General features: G+C 41.0%; 1 protein-coding gene across 3 annotated transcripts in view; it reads left to right on the top strand.

Annotated features, from left to right (window-relative positions):
* The window catches only part of MACROD2 (MACRO domain containing 2), an 844,666-nt gene that overhangs the window by 730,629 nt on the left and 89,335 nt on the right, over positions 1 to 24,702 (top strand). The window lies entirely within an intron of this gene.

The raw sequence follows: 24,702 nt of genomic DNA, 5'->3' as shown, positions 1-24,702 counted from the left end.
GGTTCTGTGGTAGCTTTAGAAGAGGGTACTGAAAGTAATGGCAGTCTTCCAGTTAGCGCCTTTGAGACATTGCTTGATTTGAAGATTAAAGCAACTCCATGCCAGTGGAATTTCTTATAGCTGTTACCCTATCCAAATATTGCTATTTCTGCGTGGAAGATGACAAGATTCTAACCTTGGTCCCTATGACTTTAATGGAGCTGTGCCAGTTTAGGTCCATTTAAGATCTTTTGCATCCTTTTAGTTTTGTTTTGTCCTTTTACATTGTGGAAGCAGTGTTAGCTCTAGTAAGTTGAAATGCTATATAAGTTTTTATACTGCTGTGTTTGTAGCAAAGGACAAAAAGGCAGGCAATTTGATTTTTATTTGATTTTTAGTCTTACCTTGTTCCCTGCTTACATTTCTGTGGCTTGGTTGTCCTGACTGTGCATTTGTTTATATATTAATAAGGTACATGTCTATTCAGACCTATGTGACAACTCAAAACGCACTTTGACATCTTCAAACAGAAGTTACCAGTGTGGTTTAAAGCTCAGGGACCCATTCCCAGAATGAGAAAGTTGCACTGCAAACTTCAGAACTGTGCCAAGCAGTTGAACCACAAGGATTACACGAGCTATACCAGTTGAGTGGTAAAACACAGTTAATTTGTGAGCTTTGTTACATGAAATCAGAACTGGCTAGGACGTGGCCTGCTTTCTCAGCCTGGAGCACCAAACCACAAGGTAGCTCACATGTTGCACTGCCCAGCCGTTGGAACGGTGGTTTTTACAGATGAACTAGAGTAAATATCAATAAATATCATTACAGGCATATTCTGACTTGCTGTATTTAAATGCTGAATTTCTGAATGGTTATTTATGGGATGCTGAGTGTCATAAACCATCCAGAAATCCCTGGGTTGCATTTAGTAGCTCACAGCCTGGTTGCAGATTTGTTCTTGGAAAACTCAAGAGGCAGGTTGCCTGCAATGGCATAGAAATCTGGACACCAGAGCAAGGCTGGGAGGACTGAGGATGCTAACTGTGTGTCACCATCAGGATTTTATTTTGGAATGATCCTGAATCACAAATATGAGGCATTCATTTCAATTGTCAACTGTTTTTACTGTTAATCCAGAAAATACGTAGGATGGTGAGAGATAGTGGCTACTCCATCCCTGGAAGTGTTCAAGGCCAGGTTAAATAGGATTCTGAGTAACCTGGTCTAGTGGAAGGTGTCCCTGCCCACGGCAGGGAAGTTGAAACCAGATGGTCTTTAAGGTCCCTTCCATCCCAAACCATTTGATTCTGTGTAAAAACTAGACAGGCTCATTTGGCCTGTGTGTTTAGAAGTGTAAAATTGTAATACTTATTTCTGAGCCAGACTTATGAAGTTTCCTAAAACACCACATTTGGCCCACATGGTTCCAATCAGTGAGGTTCTAGCAGTTCCCTTCCCTTTGCCTTGGATCAGTCCAGGGGAGTGGGGGATATGTTTTAGAGGCAGAGTGCAGGCGCACTGTACCCAAGCCTGCTTGCCTCTTAACCAAATTTAAGCGCATACCTCCCAAGTACCTCTTTGAAATATTACTCTCAATTTAGCTCTTTGCTGCAGGTGTCAAGCAACAAATTTCAGATCCCGCTTGTGCTGACATTTGCTCTTGGGGAGAAGGAAATTAGATTTCTACTAGTCTGAAACCAGAAACAAATGTTAGAACTGAGAGCAGTTTGTTTGAGCCGTAATTTGGAAGGCTGCAAAAATAATGAAGTTGGTAGCTGAAGCTGCTTTTTGCCCTTCTGTGCAGGAAAGCTGAAATGATTCCTTCTTTATTCTCAGATTTTCTTTTTTTCTCTAATGTACAAGGTAAAAGGAGGGAATTTTCTGATTGTAAATCCACCCTTCAGAATCGCCTGGTCTTTTCACTTTGGTATCCACTTGACACTGGCACAGGTTTTCCTTCCTTTCCGTGCAGCTTGGCGTAGAGCATGGCCAGAGTTCATTATAGGTTGGGGCTGATTTTGGTGCTTGAAGAGAAGCAAAGAAACCATGGTTGTGCAGAGAAGCTGCCCTGTGAAATGGGGAAGTAGGGACAGCGTGAGCCTTATCAGTGAGTCCCCGGCCCACGACTCTTTCAGGGACCTATGTGTGACCTGATCCTTCATCTGCATATGCCAGAGCTGCACTATGTGCACTAGCAAGGATTGGGACTGTACTTCCCCCTTTAAAGAACAGCTCTTTTCTGTGTTTATTGATGTTCCTGGTTTATTTATCGAGCCATCTGCCAGGTATGACATGAAGATTTTGACAACAATATGTCATGAATTACAAGTTCTCTTCCCTCCAACAAATCCAAGAGAAAGGTATAGCTGTCCAAAGCCAGAGGAGCTGGAGGAATACATCCTGCTTTTATTTTAGGGAAAGTAAAAAGGAATGAAAAAGAATTAGAGAAAATGTTAGAAACTGCTGTCTAATCCTCACATGAGTCCTTTAAAGCGGTGTGAAACTTCGTAAGTTCTGTTTGTTCTCTGAGAATAATTTTTCCATCCAGCTTGTACTTACAGAATCACAGAATGGTTTGGGTTGGAAGAGATCTTAAAGAGCATCTAGTTCCAACCCCCTTGCTGTGGTCAGGGACACCTTCCACTAGACCAGGTTGCTCAGAGCCCCATTCAACCTGGTCTTGTACACTACTTGTCAGGTTGAAACTACTCTGCAGTGCACTGTTAAAGAGCTGAGGTTTTTTTGGTCAGTTATTTGACCTACAGGGGTACATATGTCAGAAATCTTTTTAGCATATAGGTACCAATACTTTCTTCTCATCAGCTCATCCTAGAGGCTGATTTTTCATAAATCCACATTTCTGCCAGGAGATTTAAATACCCTGTTTTTCTTCTCCCATTAAAATTCATTATAGTATATTTTCAGTAAAATACACAGCATAATATATGTTTTGGGTTTTTAGTAGTTACTGTAATTAGTCCCCAGCCACAGGCTCGGAGTAGGCGATTAGAGAGAGCATAAGTAACGGGTCTTTAAATATTCTTGTCTGCTGGGAGAAGGCAGACAGACATTGCTGTGGTACCAAATGATGGCAGAATTTGCTGGACTTAGCTGGTGAACAAATCTGACACGTCTCTTCAGAGACACTGCCCTGGATATTACTTCTGCTCTTTCTGTTTGCAGTATCATTTTTTGAGACTGCCAAAAATCAGTGCTTTGACTCTTGAACTAAAATATACCTTTGGAAATAACTGATCTCTACTGGAGTTTTCCCCTTTTTTTTTTGATCAATGAAAGCTAGAACTTAAAAAATAAAATAAACCCTGAACAACCACAAACCCAACCAGCATCCTTTAACCAATCATGATTTGGTAATTATGGCTCCTTATCAGCACTGGAGGCTGATGTCTACATCCTCACAAGGTGACAGACTTAGCCTTTATGATCCATAGGATGACCAGGATTTCCTGGAATATGTGGGACAAATAGGGAAATGCAGTACCAATAAGAAATGAGAATTTTTCTCTGCCTAATTTGCTTTTATGGACTGAAATTGGTTGTGGAAACTGGTTCATGACTGCCATCAAAACCTCCAGCAGCTTAGGAAAAATAATCAAAAGCACTGAAGGAAGCAGCTTGTTAGTGGCAGAGCTTCTGAAAGCACATCAGAAAGGTGCTTCAAAATAATTCAGACTCTTTTGAATATCTCAGATTGATGCATGCATTATCAGGTGAAATTACCACAGTCCTCAGAGATGCTGCATTGGGAGGGGACAGCAGAATTGCCGCATCCACAACATTTTCATGATACATCATGACTTTTTCCCTTATAACAGTCTAGAAGGGTGATGTATAAAATATTTTTTACCTCTTTCTCTGGCCTTGTGGTGACCTCTACGGGAGTATCATCCATAAATAAAGAATTTGTCTTCATTTAATTTAATATCTAACCTTCAGAAGGGATGTTTTCTGGCCCCTTGCAAATGGATATTAAAATATTTTTGCCTCTTAGCCGAGTGCATCCATATTATAACCACCGCAATAGTACAGACACAAAAAATATATTGGGTTATTTTTTATGTATTTTCAGTACCTTATAATTATGGATGGCTTCACATCAGATGTCACAGACTTGTTTATAAGCAAAATACTTAGAGCAACCTAAGAAACCTCAGAAGAGTGCTGTAGGATGCTTTTTAACAGAGACAGTAATGTGATGACTAAAGAGATGATGAGCCCAGTAGTGCTACCAGCCAATATCACAGTGAACAAGCTGCAGACAAGGTGAGAAAGATATGTGCATCCATAGCTGCTAAAGCACAGGGATCCATAGGCTGAGCATCAAAATAACCCCTCAAGTGACTTCACAGCCCTGGCACTGCAGTAAGGTCTCCTACTGATTAAACCCTGAGGTTTAATCCTCTTCTGTGTTTTCCCCAAGACTAGTTTTTTCTTGTCCTTTTTTCTTGTACCTGATTTTTATTTGTTTTCCAATATCCCTACTGTGGACATCACCACTCAGCTTTCCTGATAGTGATGTGAAGCCACATCTGGTCGACCATATCAGGCACTGGTGAGGCTTAGGGGTTCTCCTTGAGAAGAATGGTGATGGAAAATGTTGTTTAGGCACCTCTCTGGTGTAGGGAGCTAAAGCACTAGAAAGACTGATGACCAGCTTCAGAAGATTGATGAGTCCTTGGTGGAGAAGTTGGAGATACGTCTGTTTATAAGGCAAGTTTGAAGGAAAATGGTAGATAGAAGATGACTATTAAGCATTTTGAGGTAAATTGACACATTAACAGTACTTCAGAGGATGAAACTAGCCAACACACTGAGATCTGACTGCTTCAAAAGTCAGAGGAAGTACAAGGCAGTGATAGGATCACAGCTTGGGCAAATGGGGATGGAACAAGACTTCAGCAGATGGAGCAGTGCTGCAAGCAGCTTCCTTGGAGGAGAGAAAGGATGTAACATAGTACACACTTAAGGATTTAGGAACACAATTCTTCTTTCCAGGAGATTTTGCGGGCTAGAATTAGTAAGGGATAGGTGAAAGGTAAAGTTGAATGAGGAAGACCTTGAGCATAGAGCAGCCCATCACACATGTGACTGTGCTGTGCTGGAAGGACCACATGCCATTTGTTTTGGGGTCCCACCAAGGCAAGGAGTTGTTAATCTAGACTTATGTGGATCCTATGGATTGTGCACTGCAAGGAACAGAACATTGCTGCTTACAATTAGTGCTATTTAATATGTAAATTTATTCACAGAGGCAAAAATATTGTGGATGTATTTTACATTGATTCTTCAAAAATAGGCAGAATGAAGTAAGGAAAAGGTAATGTCAACATATTTATGCATGCTTGTTATAGAAACATGTATTTTCATAGAGCATACATCAGAGGGCCAGAGTAAGAGGCAGTGCCTCAAACAGATACAGGTACCTTCAGCATGGTGTTCAATCTATGCTTTTACTTCTTTCCCCTCAGCTACTTAAAGCCCATTAAAAATCGTCCTCGTTGGAGTGTCACTTGACAACACATCAAGTGGTTGGCTTACAACAATGGGATTTTAGTGAAAGCTGAAGTGTATATATTTAAATTAAATGAATACTGCAAAGTTGTTAAGATTATTTTATGAATACTTCTCAGCAAAGGGACACAGCTGGGAGGAGGAAATCTAACACATAAGTGTTAGTGTCTGGAAATTATACAGAATTATTTAGCCCATTAGCTTGTTAACCAGGTGCTCCTTGCACTTAGCCTTATTTTCTAACTCAGGCTGTGCTTAATATTTACTTGCAGATAATGAGGTAATGTTGTTAGATGTGGAGGACACCTAATTCTTTCTTGGACTTCGTCCATGTTCAGGCTTTGGCAGTCTAACAGCTTGTCAGAGAGACATCTGGAATGTGATTGTTATTGGAGATGGCTGAAAATGTCTGTTACAGTTTTTTTGGGCAGAAGATGAGGGATTTGTCTTGTTCAAAATTTGTGGAAGGTATCTTATTTTCTTGGTTAAAATCAGAAGTCTTTGGAAGATGCAGCCTCCCTTTCTCTCCCTTCCTTTTATGCCATTGGTTTGGGGCAGAGACTAGTTTTTAGAAAATTTAGAAATTTTAGCTTGAGATTTATAGGGATTTGTAGTATGAACCTTCCAAAAAAGAGAAAACTCTCCACAACGAGACATTGGTTAAAATGTCTGTCTACAATGCACATTTACCTTCATTACCATATCTGAGCATCTAGGAAACTTACATTTTTCAAAACCTGTAGACTGAACACATTTTGCTTTATTTCACCGTTTGTAAAATACATCTTATTCTCATTTATTCTCCTTTTCCAATCCATAATTGTGCTCATTTTAGTCAAGGCTGAAAAAGGTCTCAGTGCAACATCATAGCTGTTCCTTTCATCAGTCCAGCCCTTCTTCTGGCACACTGTGCTGCCTTTCCAAAAATACAGCTCCCTTCTGCTCCCCTTATGTGCCTGGAATAGGCTTTTCCTTTGTATGCAGCCTGAGCCCTGTAAACATGGACACGGCAGGAGTTCCTTTAATAAATTAGCTGTTAGCACATTCAAAACTTTTAAACGATGGGGTGTTTTGCTGCAGCGAGGGAGGAATTTTCATCAGATCAGAAGTTGTTCTCATCACGCTGGGAGTTACAGCTCAGGAAACTGCCACCAGTGTTATTAGCAGCAGCTCCCTGGCATGCCAGGGGAACCCGGAGATCGATGTTTAACCCTTCTGCTGCCCTTGTTTTCCTAATTGGTCAGCCAAATGAGCGTGAGAGAAATCCATCCACAGGCACTGTGCAGAGAATCAAGGAATATTCTCTAATAGCAGAGGTCTCCATCTTAGAAATGCGAGCAATCAGAAGGATTATTTTAGTGCAACAACCCTTGGTACTGAGTCAGACCCAGAGGCAGGAGGTCAGCGTGAATACCCCATATCTGGTTTTATTTCCTTCCCTGTATCATAGGCTTTGCAGAGCAGCTGTAAACAATGTGCCTGTTGCATTGGAGATGATGTAGTTGTTGGAAATAGATTCCTGCAGGATTAGAGGTGTGATCACGGTGCCTGACTCTTGAGACTCCTCTGAATAACAAGTCCTCGTATTGATTTCCCTTTATGGTGAGAAGTGAGGCGATCAGGGGAGATGGATACAGATAAGCACATTTCTCCTTAGACAAGAACTAGTTTCAGTCTGCTGAAAATCCCGCTGCTGTGGAAGAGAAAATCCCCTGTTACTTTCCAAGCTATTAATCTGTTTGTGATTACTTTATTAAAAATTCCTCTGCTGTTCTCATAACACTGTCATTTATAGGGTTAACCACACAATTATCTCCTGGTATTTGCTAGCTATTTTTGTTCCCTCTTATTTATTTAAACATTTTGCCATCAAAGACTTAAGTGATACATTCAGATAATGGCCACAGGTAATTGCTTTAACAAGAGCGTCACCAGAGAAATTGCTGTTTTAATACCAGCCTGGGATGACCATTCCCTCTTAGACTGTAAGAAAAGCAGTGTCATATTAGGATAAACCTCACCAGTTTCAGAGGAAATCATGTGAATTCCAAGCAGACAGGAGTTTAGTGGCAGAAGTCAGGCAAAACCCACAACTATTTCTTTGTAGACTATCCAGCTGTGTATTAGGTATAATGTTCCTAGGAGTGGTTGCCTCTGTAAATGGAAACAGACGGGGGAAATGCTGTGTGCCTGTCTAACCTCTGCTCATGCTAATGAGAAAATCCTTGGCCTGGGTTTAGTCGGTGTTGGTGTTTTTCTTGGAAGGCGCTTTGGGCATCTTGCTTGGTAGATAATGCACAATGTCTGCCTAAATATGCTTTATGAAGTGTTCTGTGTATATCTGTTCTTAGAGATTTGGCATTGTCTGTGGGGCTTATATAGTATAGGCCTTTAAAAGCAGCCCTCCTCCAAAAAAACACTACCAGAAAACAGAGATTCAAACAGCCTCCCAGCACATCAGCTTTGGTAATTCAATACCATCACCCGTTCCTTTGCTGTTAAATAGACAAAAGAAGGAGAAAGGACCCCACAGCTTGAAAGCTGATGCTATTTTGGTCTCCAGCAAAAGTCTTTACTTTAGAAAAGAAAAGATATTTGTTAAACTACTTAAGGAGTTAATTTTCAAGCACTGAAGGCAGAGCTAAAAAATAATAATTAAAAAAATGTTAAAACATGCATGGCAGGACATTTTTTTCTGACAGGAAATTAAAACAATAGTTTGTGGATGCTGATGCAGATTCAGCGCTGAAGAAGAACACAGCCCAAGGGACAAATCCTCCACCCTGCACATCAGGGATGATCTTCCAATTTAATGTGAGGTTCTGCCCTTTCCTGTTTGCAGGCTTATGTGAAGAGAATCTGGGGGGTTTCCACGATCTTTTATTATTGATTTCCCAAATTTAGAAGTCTCTTTCTAATAGAGAGGCGGCTTAAAAGCAATCAATAGTGTTTATCTTATGAGAGAGTAGTTCAAACTGCAGTGGAAGGTGATGTAATTCACCCTTTCTCTTGTTACTGATCGTCTCATTTAGTGCAGTGCTGCACAACAGCTCCAGATTTTAATGCTGTAAATCCCTTAATTATGCACTCCCCAAATGTGTTAAAAATAATATAAAAGTGTTAGTTGGGCATTTCTGGCTCCATCTCCCTCCTCCCGCACTCGTATTCTGTTTGCAACTCACTACAACTTAACTATGTGATTTGTATTGGAAAGATTGTTTTTTTGGTTCATTTCACTTTATTATCTTTCAGCAGAGCTGTGACATCCACTTAGATATCTTTACTGCAATTGTTTCGTGATGAGATCAGATTGCCCGCTGTAGCTATATCACAATAACAAGTAAGAGAAAATTCAGGCTGCCTTGCTTCCTTTTGATGAGCTGCTGTAGCCTGGCTTCACAGGAGGAAAGAAAAAAAAAAAGAAAAGAAAAGAAAAAGAATAGCACATAAAAGAAGGACGAAAAAAATTTCAATCAAAATTGCTCTGAATTAAGGCAGATTGGACTTTTTAAGTAAACACAACATGAATATAAAGGGAGTAGATGGTTCTGAATGTTATGATGGGGTAAAAAAACCCATAAGAACTCCTAAAAATTGTGATTTGTGTACTTGTCTCATTTCAACAGGGAACACGTTTTGGTTCCTCTGATTGAAAGTATTTTTAATGGCTACTTTTAGTTTTCAGGCTTTAAAACCTGTCTATGGCTGTACTGTTTATTGAAAACGGCATTTTCTTTTCGAGTTGTACTGATGCTTACTGCAGCACCTCCCCACTTATCACTTCGTATCATGGACTCCCAGATCAACCAACTCACTCCCAGGAGTTGGCAACAGGCAATATTGTTGAAGCCATTAACTTCTGAGATAAACTTGATAAGTCATGTTGAAACATTGTTTATGGGAAGCTCCACAAAGGCTTCCAAGGCTATAGGCAAGATCCTCTTGATTATTTTTGAGTTTTCTTGTCCCTTTTTTTTCATAATGAAGGAAGGGTTAGGATAGTGGTAACTTTGTGACTGTGAGCTTCAGCCAGCTGCAGTTCCATGGCTTGCTCCATGCCTGGCAGCAGTGCTGCAGCAGGTCCTCCACATCATTGGGGTTATTCCCTAGTATGGCATTCTGGGCTCCAGTGGAAGAGCTCTGCAGGGAAATGAAGCTTAGGAACACAGATCCAAGTGACAGTACATCCTGAGGCACATGGCAAGAAAAGTGCAGCAAAACCCAAGGTTCATTCCCAGAGCTGTTCCTTCTGCTGCTGCTTCAAATCATCCCTTCTTGGATGTTGCAGGAGAAAATCATCCATTCTACACCAAAAAGATGCCGCCTCACTTTTCAGCACAGTAAAGAGGAAATATCCATGCAGAGACACTTATATACAGCTAATGGCAGGAGGGATGTGACCTGTTGTCCTCTTCCATAGAGGCAGAAGTGTGCAAGGGTCATCACAGGTGAGCCTGACCCAAGTCCCCTCACAATCAAAGGAGCCCGACTGAGTTCAGCGTGAATAGGTCGGAGCCGGAGCAACCTTGCAAATCATATCAGGGAGTTTGAACCAGGTCATAGGCCTCTGCTTTGGTGTTTTTCTGGTGTTCCTCTACTTCTGAAGAATGGATAGCAGTCTTATTGTTGCCAGCTCTTCTGATATTTGATGTTTTTCTCAAAGCCTTTCTTTGTAGGCTTACAAGACACAGATTTTTAAGCTATTTTGTGGGCATGCTTTTAATATATTCTAGTCTTTTGTAGTTGGAAAACACAGGTGAAAGCCTGACCTGAGTTCCTAAAAGCTCAGAAATGACAAGGCAGAAGAACTGCCCACATTTATTAGTTTGTGAAATACTGTGATTTTTTAAGCTGTCATGATTTTGGGTGGTTAAGTATTTAAATATGGTGTTTACGGCAACAGTATGTTTTCAGTTCTGCAGGCAGAATGAGGCAGTATGAACTGAATGCTGTGTTAGTCCCGCAGAAGCTCAATCGCTCCAACAGAATCTCTTGTGAGTAGGCGGAGTTGCCTTCTAAGGAGGAAGATGCCGTCTTCATCCTGCATAATAATAAACATATAAGGAAAGTCTTCTTCCCCCAAGAAAGCATCATCTGGCTGTGGATCAAGAGGCAGTTCAAACCACCATATAACATCCCTTGAAAACTGGCATTTGTAGAGATGTCACATTTGAAATGTTACAGTTATAGGACTTCCATTATATGTATTATAAATCCACATTTTAGAGGGTTGTAATTTAACTGTATACAGTCGTTGTGCTTTGAAACTTGGCATAAAAATCACAGCCCTGGAGCAGATATTTTTGTAACAGAAAATATGTGAAAAAATTGATTTGACTTTTCAGAGATTTAGACATGTTCAAGTTATCACTTAGCACATTAGACTTACAGAAGTGAAATTTAAGTGAGTTACCAGGTACAAGAACATGGAGCTTTGGGTGGGGGGTGATGTGATCCACAGCAAGTAATGATTTGGTTTTGATAATGATGAATAATGTAAATGCAGAGACATGCTGTGTGGGTTTTAACATGGGACTACTGAGCATTGGAGTCAGAAGGTAAATCAGTTGGAGTCATCTCCAAGATCAGTTTCGTGGATGCTCCATTTGTACTTGCAGGTGAAATCAGAACTAATTAATCTGGATGGAGCTGCTTACCTCTGTAGGTGTTACAGGCAGGTCCTGGCTGTGTGATGAGGAAAAGAGCCCCAAATTACCCCTTCTGTGAGATCAAGAACACCCTGTCCTCTCGGTGCTCAAGGCTGCAGAGAACTGGGAGTAGGTGGGAGTTATTGAAAAGAGGTGCCAGGTAGACTCATGTCTGTCATGGAGTTGAGTGTTTGACTTGAAATGGTTTATTTACATTTTCATGAGATGTGCTTTTATTCTTTCCTTTGTTCCCCCTCCACCTACAGCAGATTTAAAACCAGTGGAGAGTATTACATAAGTCTGTAGCTTATTATTATTGAATAATGTATATATCTGGAGTACTGGCTGTGCCATATGGATTTTTAACACCGAGTATTACTGAACCTGTGGAGCAAATGCATGAAAGCGAGGTGCCAGGTGAGAGGCTTTGCTGTTGGAAAATGCTGTAACTCTCTGGCAGCGGCACATGCACCAGGGCCAGCCCGCTCTGTCACAGCAGCCAACTCTCCTCTGCCTTTCCTGCTCTTTCTCTGTTTCTGTCTGGCTAAAATGAGATAAAGATGTAGCTTTGTGAGTGGGGAAGACTGAGAGCTTGCCATGGAACCAGGAAGGATGAGAGTGGATGCTGAGCAATGTGATGGGCTGGGGCACCCCTTGCTTTGATCCCAGGCCCCCCCAGAGCCAAGCTTTGCTGTGTGGGTCCTGCACAGCCCCACGATGCTGGGAGCCGGTGTGGGACCTTGTTGTGTTTACCTTATGGATAAGATATGCAGTGTAGCTGCCCCGGGAAAGGTTTGTAAGCTGACACTGTAAACACTGTAAAAGGTTTCATCTGTTCAAAGTCAGTCAGTTCAAATATCCTTCCTTTCTTTTCTTTCTTTTTAAAAATCTCCAAATTGGTTTCCCTGTTTCAAGTGGAGCAAATTGGAGCAAGCTTTATAGGTCAATGTTAACCACATCAGATATTTCCCACTCTTGTTTTTCTTTCCCCCTTAATTGAAGAATAAAAAACAATGCTGAATAAATATACCTATCAGTATCTGGGGTATAGTAGGGGAGTTGTCAATAGGTGTGTTACAGACAAGGGTCTTTAAAACTCTTTAAGTGTGAACATCCAGACAGATTTGTAGAAGAGAAATTCTTGGCTATGTTAATCCCACACAGACTAGTTTATATTATGGATAGGCATGTGTTTAAACAAATACAAGGCCTGCATAAAATATCTCCTAATTTGAGAGCTACAACAAGGATGGAGTGTATCACCACCAGGTCAGCCAGGAAGCGAAAACCTCTAGAAACATGGGGCCAACCTGACCACAGGTGGTACTCAGGCCAGCTGTAAGTCATCACTGTTCCTGTTAACTAATCAGAACAGGAGAATGGTGAAGTTTTTTTGGTCTCTGGTTATTTTAGACTCTCCCCCATGAATGTGATCATCGAGAAGCAATTTTGTGCAAGGATGGGATAGCCAGGCAGATTTTTTTTTCAAGGCTGTTGCAACAGATGTGCATATAGGTACAAAATGTGACCTGGTGAAAGCTCTCTGTGCTCTCATTTGGGAAGGAAATCTCATGGTCATGGCATCTCCTCAGTCACAAAGGGTAAGAGGGAAAAAGAAAGCCCAGACAGAGGGGGATCGAAGGGGAAGAAATCATAGTGTGGGGATGGATAATGATGATACCATTGAGTTCTTATGTAATGCTTTTCACCAGGAGATCACAAAATAATCTGAAAGCTACAGTTTTCACAAAGGTGAAAGGGAATCCCAGTCCAGTCTTATATCCATTACGCGTGTTAGATCTTGTACAGTTCAAAGAGAAGGAGTCAAGTCACAGCTAACACTAGTGAGCCAGTGTTCTCAAATGTTTTAGGCAAATAAGGAGAATGCAGTAAAATGTTTGCTGTCCCACTATACAATGTTAATTACAGAGTTGTGAAGGCACCTTATACCTGGTATACATTCTGAAGGACCCAGTAATGAATGTATTGCAGAAAATTTCCAGCTGGAACCCAAACAGGACCGTTTAGAGATGCTTTACTGAACAGAAGTGCCAAATCTCTAGGTTAGGTTTTGGCGGTGGACCAAAAATACTTTCCACAAGAGGTGATTTTTATGTATGATTCATAGAGTGCGTCCACACGAGTAAAAATAATGCTACTTAGCTCTCAGTGCTCAAAGTGCTTTTACATTTTCAAAGTGCTGTGCACACATTTGTTAATTAATGGAATAAAATAAGTTACATTTTTGTGCATTTAGCATTGACATTTTGACAATAAATGGTTTTGGAGACTTTATGTGCATCAGTGCGTTTGAGCAGCTTGTATAAATTGTGCTGATGTTCTCAATTGTATTGGAGCGGCATCTTAGTAATTTAGATGCTTTTTACCTTATGATGAGCAGATAGAGCGAAGGTTATCTGTAGATAGCAACGTACCATAAATAAAGTAACTTCTTATTCTTTCTAATAAAACATAAATCTGTGCTTGCTTGCCTCTGTGGCTCATGCCCTGAAATCCACAGCACAACTAAACACAGTGGTGGAAGTCAAAAACCACTAAGAGCCATCATTAATATTCCAACTGCAGAAACAGAGCTCTCTCCAGAAGATGGATTTTGTGGAATTGGTGTACCCAAGGTTAGGCATCAGGACTTGGTAAAGTGCTGGAACATCTGCTGGCTATTTTCAGAGGACTGTCAGCCTATTACCATCTATTAAAATTAATTTAAAAGTGATCCCTTAGAGATGAATCTCGTTTTTCTCTTTTCGATCCTTATGAAAAATGTTGGCATACAGTCGACATTTATATCCCTCTGGATTTTTTTTTTTCCTAAACAACCTATATTAGAATTGCAGTATCCTCTGTGGAAGGCATTCCTCAATCGTATCAAGCTGGCTTAATGACCTCTCACATGAGGACATTTTGGCTGGGTTGCTGTCCCAGCTCCCATGCTAAATCTATAATCACATCTGGTCTTAAGCATAGATCTTCCTTACTGGTCTCACCCTCTCACAGGTGCAGAATCCCAAAACCAGTCTTTCAAGTGCAGTTATTCCACGAGTTGACCCAGCTGCCAGCTCAAGTCCTTGAGTTTTTTGGAAATTTTACATCCAATTTTCTTGTCTCACTGCTCGTTGTTCTTCCTGATCTCCCTTCTGATTAGCAAGAAACACATAGAGGTTGCATTTAGGTCGTGCAGATTCCTAACTTGGTTTCTTTCAGGATGCTGGTAATCAACCATTTTGAAAATAACTCATCATTTTACAATCATCATTATCTGACAAAACAATTTATTTTGTTGAACCCACCTAAGTGTCTCAGACACAAATAGGGTGTAATTGGAGACATGCAGTAAGCAAGTGATCTTAAATTGATCTCCTTTTTGTGAGAGATACTGGAGTGAGCACCCTGAGAATGGAAGTGTTTTTTCTAGCAGTACTGTAAATTTAATAGCTTGCTCTTCTGCCGGATTCTGTCTTTTTCTGGTGGCAAAAAGATTACCTTCAGCATTAAAATGAGACATACAGTATTTGAGAAAATCAGCCTTTGTCCTTGGAAAATGGTCTTTAATAGCTTGCATTGATGAGTTTAATTTGATCTCTAAATGACAGATAACTTAATCGTAAAACATTTTCTTTAAGGAGAGAGATAAGGTAATATTTACATAAATGAGATTCAGTACAGGTTTTAGTAAGAGCAATGGTTTCAGAGCTCTTTCAAGTTATACCGTGTGGCCTATATTCTTGGGAAGGCTTTTTTTTTTTTGTAGCTTAGAAGGGCTCTTTTTTATCTAAAACTTTCTGAATAAGAGTTTTGCAAACTCTGTGTATACTGTTGCTTTCTAACCTGGTCTGTAGCTGGTCTTTCACTTTGCTTCTACTACAGGAGTTTTTATCTCCTCATCAGGGAGGTATTATTAACTTTCTACATCAATGTTATCTCTACCTATGTTCTCCCTAAAACAGAGGCTATATGGAGTTGCAGTACATTGCTGCTAGTATAGGTTAAGAGAGCACTCTTCATCCCCTAAAAGTGTAATATTTATGACACTTGTCAAATTGTTGGAAACTTACATGTAGTTAGACAAAATTGGTGTCCAAAGTGCTGCTGTCATCTTCCCAGCAGGGTGGGAAAAACTTGGCTGCACTAATCCAAAACCCCTTTGAAGTCAATGGCTTTTGGATAAAGAGTGACTAACGTGAACATTAATGTAGGTTGAAGGTGAGAATGATTAAAGAAGGGAGAGCAAACAAGGGAAATAGTGGGAGTTTTCTTTGGGGACTGCTCTCAAATGCATTAGGTTTGAGGGGCAAGTTAATCAAATTATACATTTTGCAAAGCTTTCTGAGTTTTAGGTGCTTGTATAATTTGGTATGTGGGGGTCATCTGGCCTCTTTAGATGGAAATACTAAACCAAGTTGAATTTTAAACCAACTTTGTAAGATTCAGCCCTATTTTTTTTTTCCTCTGTCAATAATTTAGAAAATAATGTGGAAAGCCCAAGTGGCAGCAGTGAGCAGTTGAAACATACCCCAGCCACTGAGGTGAGGTCAAACCTTTGCTTGACCTCAGAGAGAAAATGGTTGCTGAGTTTATCATGACTGCCATTTTACCCTGTCTGTAACAGCACCTAAAAAGTTGTTTCAGCCATCATCTGCTGCTTCCAGGAACTCTTTCTCCTGCCCTTTTTCTGCAGTTCAGACATTCATTGTATACCCTCAAGAGCCTGCTCAGGACTTCTCAGCATCACAGCCAGAAACCAACATTCTTGTCCCAGCCACAAGACATCAGCACTCCTGTTTCTGCAGCAGGAGGGGATACTCTAGCATCCAAACTTAAATTACTCATAATTTAGAAGCTGGAACAGGTTGCCCAGAGAAACTGTGGATGTTCCATCCCTGGAAGTATTCAGGGCCAGGCTGTATGGGGCTTTGAGCAAGCTGGTCTAGTGGGAGGTATACCTGTCCATGGCAGGGGGGTCGGAAGTGTTTAAGGTCCCTTCCAACCCCAGGCTATTGTATGATTCTGCGATACTCATACCTGTCTGAAGGGTAGGAGGTACCAGCACTTGGTCTTTCTGTGGTTTTAAAACCTGTGGCAGTTTTCTATTCAGAATCTTGCAGCAGCCACTAACATGATGGCAAGGAAGAGATTATGTTTCTGTTTTGAAGCATATTCTGGCTTTTGAGTCGTAGGCTCTGAGCAAATAGTGCTGATTCTCCTGCTAGCCCTGGGAAGGAGTGGAAATTGTATTGGTAGATATTGCATGGTACTACAACAAGAACACGAGAATTTTCTGAAGTGATACCTCAATCCAGCAGAGAGCTTTTGGTGTTAGTGGAATGTAACATTTTTTGGAATTAGTCTACAACAGTTTGGATGCCCAGGCAGGTTTATGATGCTCATAATCATTGGGAACTTCGGGGTATTTAAGTCCAAGCTGTACTAAAAAGATACTGAAAAACTGATGTTGTAAGGTAAAACGTGATGCAAAAACTTGGCTTATGGGATCACAACGCCCTGCTTGATTGTATGCCACAATTCCATCTTATTCAGCGGAGCTCCACAATGAGGATATAATGATAACTCTAAGTAAGCTGATGATTTATCTCCTCCAAAAGGCATGGTTGTTGTAAAACTGCCTATCAGATATTTTCAGAGTACTATCCTTCACAAGCCCTTATTTAACGCAGTTATATTTGCATGCACACCCTCTCTTCCCATTTGCCATTTGTCACTGAGATAGCAAATTACATTCATCAGAATCCATTCATTCCCCCGGTTTCGCTGAATACAGGATTATCTTGGCTGTGTCAGCTGCCCTATGACTGGGAACTGTGAAAAATGGAGGTCGCCTTCAGATATTCCAAACATGTATCTTCAAAGGACAGTAGGTATTAAGCTGGAAAAGATTAATGGGCTTTATGTCATTGTGTTTGTGTGGCATAAAAGTGAGTTGTGCTGATTGATGGATATCTTGGTAAAAACAAATGCATTTTTAAACTACTCTCCTGCCCCTTCCCTGACAACTTTTAGTGACCATCAAAAGAAATATACTGAGACGTTCCCTTAAATCCTAGGCTGGGTTTACAGGTTTTTTTCACCTTTGGAAACTGAAAAACTTTTTGTAGTTGAGAAAGAAACCACATGTGGAATATTAAGGACTGGTTATTTTATAGCCTGTGTCTGTTTATATTAGCACTGCAGGACTATCACATCTTATTTGTCAGAATAACCATGCAATATATAAGTAACTGGGACATATACAAATGATCAGCAAAAATTTGTGAATTCCTCAAAAAATGCTGTTGTAATTTCCTATTTGAGATCCACCTTGGTTCTTTAGGATAGCCATTCTGCTTGTCAGGCAGGTGCTTTGTTCACCCAAAAAACTAATAGCTCAGCACAAAGGTGTCCAAAAGGGAAAACTCTGCCTGTCCTTGAATAATACACTGTATTAAAAAGGTATTGAAGGTATTCAGAGAATGAATTCTTTCATGGAGAATAAGTAACCTTTAAAAAACAAGCAATGTATTAGGGAAAAAAGAGTTATCTTTATTGATTCTCACAATATATGGGCACATTGAAAGGCTATTTCCACCAGAGGCAAACCAATGGTGTGCAGCGAAGCTTGTGAACTTTGCTTGTGACCACTGATGGGACCTTTTGTTTTTTGTCTGTAACATCTTTGGTCGAGAGAGAACAGGAGTTAAAAAACCAGGGTCCTGGTCTAGTTCTGCTGCTCTTGTTTTCTGTGACCTTGGACACATCAAATCTCCACCTGGAGGCAGGGATCTATCAAAGGTGTCAAAAAACTGCAATGCTGATGGGTGCTTGTGTGTGCTTGAGACCTGTGGGTAAAAGTGGTTCTCCACTGAGCAGTATTATGGGTTTTAATGGGAAATATGGAGATAGGCTTGGGAAATAGTGATAACTGCACTGGTGTGTCTGGTACCTGTGTGATACAGGGAGTAATTTGCCCTCAGCTGTTGAATATGGGCAGAGCTGTAGGAACAGGCAGGCACAAAGGACAGGGAGAGACATTCTGACCGTATTTTAAATTTATCTTGAGGTTCATTGTTAAGTGTGTTGCTACTGCATTTTGTTTTAGAGGCAGGGATTGTTGCAAAGCCCTATGTACAGGGATGTTGTTTGTATTAATATCTTAAATTGGTAATAAATTTCTGGTGGGGGTTTTTGTTGGGTTTTTTGTTTTGTGATTTTTTTTTTAAATTGCCTTTGGACTTTTAATTATCTTTGACTCCAAGAGAAGTATGTGTTCCATCATGAAGTAGGATATTAAAGCACTAATAATAACTTTCTGTTTCTGTTTTTTAACTGCAGTGGGACCACATAGAAACCATTCCACTCTATTTGTGATAAGCATAAATCATTTTATAATACATGTGGTTTGTATTATTTTTTCCTTCAATGGCTGCCTAAGTAATATGTTGGTTTAAGTAAGAGTTGCTTCTTCACAGCTAGTCCTCAACGGGTATTTGCTCTTGATGTGATATCATAACGCTCCATTAATACCATTAGTAGCAGGAGTCTTGTAGTAATGTGGATTTTTATTTAGGTTTTTGCTTTGGATTCCAAGGAACTTCAAAACTCAAATCCATGGAAACCAAAGAGCTGTGTCCTGAGAGAGTACATTTCTCTCTCCCTGGATTGAAGGGTGATCGAGAGATGTCCTTTTTGCCTGAAGCTGGGCTCTTTTGGATGACTGCAAGGTCAAGTAAATGCGGGGCATTTTGGCTCAGGTCTGCAGTGGTTTTGAAGCTGGGCCAAGAGTAAAGCTCTTAAGGTGAGGTGAATAGCTTTATGAACATCATCACACAGTTCGTTGATTGTCAAATTCACCGTATCACCAGTCTGACACCTCTGCCCTGCTTAAATCTTGTTCTGAGGATGGAGGCAGCACCAAAGCTTTGTATTTGCCATAAATACTTGACTGAAGTTCTTTGTGAGAGTAATTCTGCAATCACAGACCATGATGTCATGCCAAAAGGAGCAGACAGTCAGCTAGGCTCTATGCTCTAATGGTTTCTGTGAAATCAGTAATAATACCAGGAGGCTGAATTTTAATTTACGGTGCTGTGAAATGATTAGTTTTTATAGGGCCTGAAGCACTCACCTTCGGAAGGAGTGTGTGAAAACTTCTGCCCTCGACCAGGGCTGGTTTCCAAGGGGAGATGCAGTCCTCTCTGCTCTGTTTGGTCAGTCAGGCTGCTATCTGGACAGCTGGCCAGATGTGCCTGATGCACAGGAAAGGCAGCACCTCTGGCAAAGTGAATCACAGCTGCTGTGAGGTATATGGCAGATGCCTGTGTTCTTTTGCAAAGCTGGTATTTCCATCTGTTAGTTGGTTGCAATAGGATTACCAGAGGATCAGATCGGGCTGAAGGGGAGACTGTCAGCACCAAGAACATCTTTCTTTAAGAGGGCCAGAAACCAATGTCTGTCTCTTTGAAGTGTACTTCTGTATGTAGGCAGTTCAGTGAGTCACTTTGGTCCTGGGCAGGGAGGAACTCTGTCAGAAAAACAGAAAAGAAAGAGATGGCAAATGGGGTCCCTGAAGATAAGCAAGAGAGAGATGTGGACTTCAGAACAGCAAACTCAGCCCTTGTCACAGAAATAGAAGACATTTCACACGATGTGCAGGGACAAGATAGGACACTCCTGTCCTGACCCTATGGTGGATTAAAAATCTTTTGCTCCTTATTCTGTTCTTCCTACAACTGAGATTTTGATTCTGTAAGAGCATGCCTTGGAAACCTGACTTAGGTGGCTTTGTTGCCACTTGTTTCTACAGGGGATGTCTCGTCAGGCAATGAAAGCCAGCAGGGCTACCTGACCAGTCACAGTCCAGTTAGAAGCAAAATGGGGGATTACAGCATGGTTGAATCATAGAATGGTTTGGGTTGGAAGCAACCTTAAAGACCATCTAGTTCCAACCCCCTGCCATGGGCAGGGACACCTTCCAGTAGACCAGGTTGCTTAAAGCCCCATCCAACTGGCCTTGAAGTTTCAGGGCTCCTTCCTTACCAGCACTGTAGTCTAGGTGTATTAGTGGATTCAGGCAGCTCTGAACCGTGATTGTTAAGGATATCTTTGAGCAAGTATCTAACAGTTGGGGTAAAAAAATTTCTGTATCAGAAGAACTTAAATTCTTAAGGAGATAAACGTTCTATCTGGTGTTACGGAGTATAGGCACCGATCCAAGCACGCTGAAGTCAATAAAACCCCTCTGTTTGGCTTCACTGGGTTTTGAATTAACTCCATGGAGTTTTGATAAATGAAAAATGTTTCAGCAAGCTTCTGGTGTTCATCATCACCTTAAGACAGTAGGTCCTGATGGGATCGGGCAGGGGTGTTTTATAAAAGGGATTTGCTACACGTAGAAAGAGCAAAAAGCTACTTCCTTCTCTTTGTTATTTGTTACAACATTCATTTGCTTTGGGATTGAGAAACATTTTTAACAATTTTGCATTGGTTTTCTACTGTGTATTTTCTGGTAAGATTTAAATGATTATGAAACTTTTTGTAAATATCCTGGTACTGGGGACATGCATGAAATACTTGGGAGTGCTGAAACACAGTTGGATTTGTTTTCATTGTGAGCTGTTATTTTGTTAGGACACAGGGTGGCAATGGCATGGAAACACTCATTAGGTGAAATAGTCTAGAATGGCTTTTGATCAGTTTTCTGCTTCGGATCTGTGCTTGATATATTCAGCTTGGCACTTGGGCATACATATAGCTATACCTATGACAGCATTTGGCATGTCCTGTGGATTGTGCTTGGCAATAACTCTTTGAAGCAGTGCATAAGTACACAACAAGGTATTCCTGTCCCCTAGACATATAGAGAAATTAAATCAGAGAAATCAGGCAGCTTGCCTGAGACCACAGCAAAAGAGCTGAGATAAAAATGTAGACATTTTCGATGCTAAAATATATAGAGAGGCATAGAAAGGTTTGAGTTGGAAAAGATCACCTAGTTCCAACCCCCCTGCCACGGATAGGGACATCTTCCACTAGACAAGGTTACTTAAAGCCACATCCAACCTGGCCTTGAACATTTCCAGGAATGGGGCATCCACAGCTTCTCTGGGCAACCTGTGCCAGTGTCTCACCACCCTCACAGTAAAGAATTTCTTCCTAACATCTAATCTAAACCACTCCTCTTCTAGCTTAAAACCATTCCCCCTTGCCCTATCACTATATGCCCATGTAAAAACTTGCTCTCTGTCTTTTTTATATAGATACAGCTGTAGAGTATAAATTCCTCCTATAGCAGCAGCTGCACGCAGAGATGTGCATGTACACATGCAGCGTCCTCCCACACATTGCAATAGAGGGAAGGGTCCTTTAGGAAGGGTTTGTGGGACCCTCAGCAGCTTTTCATCGTTCCTGTGCTGCGGTGACCATTTAGTCCCAGAGCACCTGCCCAGCCTCCCATGGAGCTCTTGTAGACCCTTAGTGGTCTATGAATGAACATACCCAAGGTGCAGAGACTTGCCAGTAAACTGAAAACTCATAAGATGCAAAGTGCTCTCCAAGTCACCAGGGAAAATACAAACAAACAAAACCCCAATGAGCAGAAACCAGGAGGAAATGTTTTTGCTGCTTTCTTTGTACCTAGGTCAATGCTGCTGCTATTAGGTCAACAGTGCTTTTATACCCACTGAAGCAGTTTTCAGTTCATGAGAACTATCCTTCTAAAACCCTGGTCTTAAGGTCCATTGTACTGCAAAAAATGTGTTCAAGGCCAGGCTGAAAGGGGCTTGAAGCAGCCAGGTCTAGTGGAAGGTGTTGCTGCCCATGATGGAGGATCAGAACTAGATAATCTTTAAGGTCTTTTCCAACCCAAACCATTCTGGGTTTTTATGAAAATAGCCTGAGCTCTGTAAACCATGCAGAAGTTTACTAATTCTTATCAGGTGTAGCTAACAAAACCACCTGGAAGTTATCCCCATCAAAATGAAATAGAGCCTGGCAAGGAGAGCAGGGCCCAAGAAAAAAAAATATATTAAAAAAAAAAAAAATCAAATATACTCACAGCCTTGAGCTGTGAAGCTGCCTAGTAAATGAACAGCTCATGCATTTTAACTCCCTTCTTCCTGTGCTGCAGTGCTCTTAATTTTGGGGTTCTTTGATCCACCTATTCATAGCCATGAAGCAACCAGAATTTAATCAGGCTCTGACGGAGGATGGTTCGTTTTAATACCAGCCTTCAAAAAAGAGCTGTCAATCAAGGATGGGCTATAATACCTTCAGCTTGGAGCTCCTTTACACTTCTGCTGCAGTTGAGTGGTGCTTGGTCAGCTGTGGAGGAACCAGGCACCTACAAAAGGCACTGCGGGCTCCCTGGGCACAGCCAAGAGGAGTCCCTGGGAGTTATTCCTTGCCCTCTCTAAAGGGGTGGTGTGATACTCAAATCAAGATGCCATTTCCAAGCCAAATGAGGAGAGATTTTGTCTTTGGATAAGGAGTAGCTTTCCTAAGTGTGTATCCCAAAAATCCTACTGAGCTTTTGTAGGCCAGCAGGCAAAGCAGGTTGGTAGCCGCTTGGATTAAACCTCTCCATATTGTAGCTGGAATGGGAACAGTGAGGACAAGGGTTACTTTCCCTACCTAATCTCAAGTTATTTTAGCGGAGGATGTTAGATAAAATAGTCAATGACTGGCAGGATGATAGAATATGGTTTAATTTCAGATTTACTATCTGCCAACACATGCCATTCAATCAGATAAACACAGGATTTCAGCTGTCATCACAATATCTTATGCATACTTAAAAATAGAGCATTTTTTCTCACACCAAGAAGAAATGGAACAGGTTTATATATAGGATATGTACAGTCAGGAGGCTCGAAATTTTGAAATAGTCTGCCGTTTCCAGAGAGATTCCCTATCTTTAAATTAAGGAATTATATTAGCAGGAGTAGAAATTCTCATTTGCAGAAGTTTTATCATTGTCAGCTGAACTGAATAAATAAAGGGAACACCTTGAGAAGTTGGACTATATAGAATGAGGCAAATGTCTATAGGATTTATAGCAGAGAATATGAGACTATATAGAGACTCAGAACTTCTCTGCGTGGGAATATCATTCCTCCTCTGCTTTATACATTTCCATCCTTGCTCTTTTGTCTGTTCTGGATCGTACATTGGGCCTATCACTTCTAGTGCTTGAATATCTGCTCTGCTCACAAGGCAGAGATAGAAGATGACAATCTAGCACCACCCCAGCACTATCTTAATCCAGTTTTCAGATTAAATGTAATTTAAGCACTCACTGACTATGGCCTCCCTCCTGAAAACACCCAACTTAGGTAGAAACATAGAATCATAGAATGGTTTGGGTTAGTAGGTACCTTAAAGATCATATAAACTCTCCTGTAGTTAAAATGTAGCACCTCTGGACAATGATAATTTACATTATGAATTCCTGAGTACAAAGATGAGTATGGCTTTTAGGCTTGAGCATATAACTAGTCAAGTTCTTTGTTATACCCTTTGTGAAGAGTAGCTGATGCCACAGTCCAGCATATTTTTAAGGTCTAGCCTGATTTGTTTACAAGGGATGCACAGAACAGCTTGGTTCTGTGAGAGTCATATGAGCAGACAGCAACAGGCAGTCTTCTTGCTGACAAATCTGCCAACACGCTTCCCTGCTCTGCCCTGCTGCTTTCTCTTCTGCTTACAAGCCTCTTTATTCCTTAACACTAACATAGCCTGTACCTTCAGTCTCATATAGTATCACGGGATCAGTAAGGTTGGAAAAGAGCTCCAAGATCATACTTTGAGAGAAAGTCCAACCTGTGAGTGAATACCACCGTGCCCACAAAAACCATATCACAAAATGCCACATCCACTCATTTTTTGATCATTTGCAGGTATGGTGACTCCATCACATCACTGAGGATGCTTAACCACTCTGAGTGAAGAAATTTTTCCTAATATCCAACCTGAACTTCCCCTGGTGCAAATTGTCCTATCACTAGGATACTGCTTTTGTGAAATTTCCTACCTAGTTTGATCATTCAGGTTTTGTAGTCACCTTTGATTCAGAGATGTCCTTGTTAGTAGCTACTGGCATTTTCCAGCTTAACTGGTGTTTGCCTGCTCTCATTCCCTTCTGTATTCTACTAGGATGCTCCAAAATGGGCTCTGAAATGACATCCAGAGCTGTTCAGCATAATGGTGTCTTTGAAGCCAAGGCTTGGACTTGGCTTCCAAGAGCAGGTCCAGCAAAAAAACAGCATTTTCTACTGAAGATAAGGGAAAGAAGGTATTTTTTGAGAGCGTTCCTCCCACTGTTTCCCTGCAGGGGGAAGGCTGATGCTTTTTCTAGCAAGTGCAAAGGCACTGTTGAGTAGTTTTGCTATGACAGATCATCTTATTACCCATGGAGACACCAGGACAAGATGCTGAATTTCCTGTTGCTTGGGCTTCATCCCTTTCTGGTTAAGCTCTTATGCATTTCAGAGAAAAAGATGATTACTGGATTGCAGGTCCCTCAGCTCAGCTG

This window comes from Neopelma chrysocephalum, unplaced genomic scaffold (genome assembly GCF_003984885.1).
Source record: "Neopelma chrysocephalum unplaced genomic scaffold, ASM398488v2 Primary Assembly neopelma1_91, whole genome shotgun sequence".
Lineage (NCBI taxonomy): Eukaryota > Metazoa > Chordata > Aves > Passeriformes > Pipridae > Neopelma > Neopelma chrysocephalum.
This window is presented reverse-complemented; position numbering and strand designations above follow the sequence as displayed.